The 5,595-nt window shown below is 42.4% G+C and overlaps 1 pseudogene; it reads right to left on the bottom strand.

Annotated features, from left to right (window-relative positions):
- Positions 1–3,749: 3,749 nt before the first annotated feature.
- LOC145389826 (gamma-butyrobetaine dioxygenase-like) overlaps positions 3,750–5,595 on the bottom strand; it is an 18,446-nt pseudogene continuing 16,600 nt past the window's right edge.

The raw sequence follows: 5,595 nt of genomic DNA, 5'->3' as shown, positions 1-5,595 counted from the left end.
AATAATAATAATAATAATAATGAGAAGAAGAATTTAAAAACAAAAAATAATAAAAATAATAATAATAATAAAGTAGATAAATGTAATACTTTGCAATAAGTCTGTGAGGCTGAACGGCATCCACTCCCGCCAAAAAGGCCTTCTTGATGACACCAATGGTCTCGTGTAGGTTGAATCGGATCACCTGCCTGGCCATGGTTGGGGGTGTGTCTGTCAATACTTCTTGTGGCAATTACCTCTTCTTACTGCCTGAAAAAAGAAGAGAGGAGGGTGTGAGCTGGGGGGAGGGGAATGAAATGGTGTTGACGGGTTGACATGGAGGTGATCTGTAGCCATCCCTTACGTGACTGAGGCATCTGGCAATAGATAGATAGACAGACTTTTACTACAGATGTCAGTTTGGGAGTGATGTCTGCCTCTATCCAGGCTATGTATCTACCAGTCTCAAAGGTTTGGGATCCTGTCTTGTCCTATCTATCTAAGCAGCTATGTCTTCTATCTATCTGTCTTAGGAATCAAGACCCGGTGAGACGAGCACATGTGTATATTTTCCCGTCTGACTCATCTCTTATGCGGATATTTCTAATCTCAAGTATATCATCCTGCAACCCAGAAAAAAGAAGCATTTATTCTATCACTGGCAGTGGATTAGAACTGTCTATTTAATTTATCCATAGCCAGGTTAATTATTCCCACAAGCAGCAGCCATTAACAAACTACCTCAGCCAAACACCCTCCCTCCCGCTGTTTTTTTTTTTTTTTTTTTTTCACGCTCTCATGACAAAGGACAGGATGCCATAGAGGTGGTGGGTTAATAGCTACTACTGCTGGATGTGAGGTGCCTGGCTATGGATAGATAAATAGACAGTGCTACTCCAGTGCCAGGGATTGGGTCGATGCTTCTTTTCTGTGTTGCTGGATGAGATACGTCAGATTAGAAATATCCACATAGCGATAGTTCAGATGGGAAGTATACACACGTGCGTCTCACCAGATGTGATTCCTAAGACAGATAGATACAACAAGCCATGATTCCTAAGATAGATAGATAGAAGACAATTGCTATGATTGATAGACCAAGACAGGATCCTGACATAGAGAATAAGACATAACTCCCAGGCCAACATCTGTAGTAAACGTCTATCAATCTATCTTCAACCAGACGCCATCGTCCCATAAGGTGTGGCCATTTGATTTGAGTTAGTCCTTTACCGGGGAGGGGCACTACCCCTCCGCCAACCAACTTGTTGACACGGAGAACAAGTATGGGTTGGTTATATGGTTACCACCCAGCGCTGTAAATGGTTTCCTGTAATTAGAATTTTATCTCTTCTGTTCTAACTAGTATTTTCTTCTGTTCTTATACATAACTTGATTATATATCTTTGTCATCTATGGCTTCATCTTACCAGCATCATTGACACATCCCGCTTGTTATTAATTTTTTTGATAACGATGCTCTGAGAAATCTATGAAACTATCCAAATTTTACACAGGCCTATGTTATTGTTGTTTTTGACTTGACCAGCAGCTGCTCACAGTACCAGCATCACTCACCATATCTTCAACTTGTTATTGTTCTTGACAGTGATGCTCCTCAAGAACAAATGAACGGATAACAACTATGAACACTGAACACTATAACAGACTTGTCAATAATTATATCCTTGGTTTTCCTTATATTTATACTGAGGGCGTGTCAGCCTTCACCAGCATCTCCACGTACCGCATATCTTCAGCTTGTTATTGTTCTTGACAACGATGCTCTTGAAGAACAACTGAACAGATAAAAACTACTGAACACCATACAGACCTGTGTCAGTATATCCTTGGTGTTCGCTGGTACACTGAGTGCTTTTCGTCTTATCTCCATCACCAGCCTCCCAGGGACAACCAGTTTTGTTTATATCCTCAGCTGACGCCATAAGGGATGCTGACGGTACAACTATCTTTCCCGCGTATATATAAAAACTATATACAGATTTTAGGTAATGTTAGAAAGGGTTTCACGTATAATTAAGCAGTGCTATTAACATGTGTAAAAAACTGACTAACTTGAGAGGTGGAGAGGAAGAGGGGGAGGGATGGGAAGATGAGATTAAATGGGGTGGAGAGGTATCTGAGAAAATGGAAAGAGGGATGTGAACTGGAGGGAGGGCAGTCATGGCTGAGGATTACGTAACATGGAGGGATGGGGTGTACGAGTAGGTATATAGGGTGTGAGCTGAAGGAAGGGCAGCCTGATGGTGGTGTATAAGGGCAATTTTTTTTTTTTTTTTTTTTTTTTCAGTGAAGACTTCTCTGTTCACTCACTGGTTTGTACATGAGAGGTGCGAGGCTGTTTGCAACACAAGTGCTGGGGGGTTGGACTGCCGCACATTACGGCGCGAGTGCCCCCAACTCTCGCGCCCTATTTATTTAAAACTGATAAACAGACTACATTCTCTCTCTCTCTCTCTCTCTCTCTCTCTCTCTCTCTCTCTCTCTCTCTCTCTCAGTACAATACCAGGCCTATATAGATCAAGTGCAGGCCTTTTACCAGCCTCTAATAGTTTTATTTATTTATTTATTTTTTTTTTATGGGTTCAACTCTGGGCATACTGTACGCTTAATTGGCCTCGTTTTCTTAGGCCGGGCAATCTTATGTATTACACATCACATATCACCACTTCGGCGCTAACACCACCGTCCATATGCTGGGACGTAGCTAGGGGTTTAAAAATCGGGTGGCCCAACGGGATAGCTCCAGAAGAAAGGCCAGATGTTTTAAAGCATTATGAACGTCAACCAGGGTTCAGTTACATACGTACATAAATACACAAAAACGTACATACATACAATACATATTTCCATACATAAATGCCTGATACATACATAAATGCATCCACATAGCACATACCTACATACATACACACGTAACACACACATACCTATTGTACATATATACAGTACACATACATGCAAGCATACATACATAAACACAGATCTAGAGTACAAACATACACATAATACATACATACACACACACATACATATACATAAAATTTCAACGCCAGCGTAGCTAATTATTGAAAACCTTTTGTTGTTCGCATATTTTACCACTAACAATAATAATAACAGCAACGTTAATAACCATCATCATCATCATAATAATAATTGTAGTTTGGTTACCGTATGAGTAATAAAATAACCAACCATCTTATAAACAACTTTAATTTTCACACTAAACTCCTTTCACACTAACTCGGTCAAGATTTTCGTCCCCCCCCCTCTCTCTCTCTCACACACACACACACACACACACACACACACATTTCACGTAGCTCAATGACAAGATAATACTACGTCTCTAACGCCATAACACTTCTTCGAGAAAAAGGATTTATGCAACACAGAATATGAAAGAGAGGTATAATAAACAAATCTCTTGAGAAAAGATGTTTGGAAACTTCCTTAACCACCTAGAATACCACCCAATGACCTAAAAGTGTAATAAGCAAAATAAATCTCTTAGGAAAAGGTGTTAGGGAGCTTTCTTAACCGACCAGAATACCACCCAGTGATCTAAAACTGTAATAAGCAAAATGAATCTCTATGGAACAGGTGTTAGGGAGCATTCTTAACAGACCAGAATACCAACCGATAATCTAAAAGTGTAACAAGCAAAATAAATATCTAAGGAACAGGTGTTAGGGAGCTTTCCTAACCAACTAGAATACCAGCCACGGACCTAGCTTTGACCTAAGATCCTAGCTTTGACCCAGTTTGGTGCTGAGGACCCTCCGTCGTGACCTGACCTCATCCCAGGCCCAGTAGGCGCCCTCCAGGTGTCGCGCGCCCTCGCTGGACGTGTACCCGAGGCGGCCGTGTAGCACCCGCAGGTTGTCAAATACCAACATCTCACCTGTACGGGCAGGCTGAAGGTCAGGGGACTTGTACTATACCTGAATCATACGGGAAAAACAGAACATAGTGAAGGAAGGAGCGTTTAGAGCAAGAATCTACTGCCAGTTTAACATACAGCATTCGTTGGGTGTCAATACTAACATATGACCAGTACGGGCAGGTGGAGGGTTTGGGGACTTGTACACTACGCGAATCATACGGGAAAAACAGAACACAGTGAAGGAAGAAGCGTTTAGGGGAAGAGAGAGAGAGAGAGAGAGAGAGAGAGAGAGAGAGAGAAAAGCCTGCAAAGTGTTCCCTCCAAGAAAAAAACAAGCAAGCCAAATTCAAGATCAGTTCATTTTGTGAAGCCTGGACACACTGCGTTTAAAAGACTGGAGGTCACAGGCAGTAGGAAATACTGACAGAGGAAGACAGTTCCAGAGTTGACCTGCTGCATAAATGAAGGACTGGGGGTAACGGTTAACTCTTGCACCAGAGAGCTGGACAGAAAAGAGATGAGAGTTTGCTGCTAGACGGGTGCTACATGCCCGCCGTAGTGGTGGAAGGATGCAAGCAGACAGTTCAGAGGAGCCGTGACCATTGAAGTAGCGACAGAAAAGAGATACAGATGCAACAATGCGGCGAAGAGACAGAGGTTGAAGGGAGTCAGTAAGAGGAGGAGAGTTAATGAAACGAAAAGCCTTTGACTCCACCCTATTGAGAAGAGCTGTGTGTGGGGAGCCTCCCTACAGATGAGAGTTGTACTCTACCCAGGGGCGGATAAAACCCCTGTATAAAGTCAACAACTGTGCAGGGGTAGAGAAGGTGCGGAGTCGGCTTAGCACACCTAATCTCTTGGTACTGCAAATGTACTAACCCGCCTTGAGTTTGTACTTGATCTGGTATTGTGGGTGGCATACCAAGTCCCTAAATGCCAGCATGGCGTTATACCAGGCCGTGGCTCTCTCCACACCCACTTGGAACACCGACGAGCGCACCATCTGGTTGAAACTGATGCGGTCCAAACTACCGTCATGATCCAGTCTGGTGAGAAATAATAAATAAATAATAATAACAGCAGTGGTGGTGGTGGTGGTGGTAGTAGTAGTAGTAGTAGTAGTAGCAGTAGTAGCAGCAGCAATGATGATGATACTAATAATAATAATAATAATAATAATAAACAATAACAATGCCGTCGTTGTCTACCCGTTGAGACAATGGGAAAATAAAACATATAGATAGATAGACAGATAGATAGGCAGAGACAGATAGATAGACAGATAGATAGATAATAAAACAGACAAGTACATAACCAGATTGATAAAAAGACAGGCAGACATAAGGACAGACAGACAGATAATGCAAATGACAGACACAGAAAAATTTATAATGCATAGACAGACATTGTAGACAGACATTTGTAAGACGAACAGACAGGCAGAGACTTAAACATACACAGAAAGACAGGGAGACATAAAGAGACAGACAGACAGAGAGACAGAGACAGACAGACAGAGAGAGAGACACAGACAGACAGACAGGCAGAGACTAAAACACACGCAGTCAAACCTACCGCATAACAGAGCCTGACTCACTGAATCATGGGGCGGCGGCTGATAGCGTGGTATTGGTGGCTTCCCTGAGTGCCAATGTCCTCAAAATCCACGATGGTGTCTGTCAGCATGTGGTAGTGCTGACGCTGGTGCT

The sequence above is a fragment of the Coenobita brevimanus genome, unplaced genomic scaffold, assembly GCF_032717465.1.
Source record: "Coenobita brevimanus isolate Jiangsu-jjx unplaced genomic scaffold, ASM3271746v2 jjx.HiC_scaffold_2417, whole genome shotgun sequence".
Lineage (NCBI taxonomy): Eukaryota > Metazoa > Arthropoda > Malacostraca > Decapoda > Coenobitidae > Coenobita > Coenobita brevimanus.
This window is presented reverse-complemented; position numbering and strand designations above follow the sequence as displayed.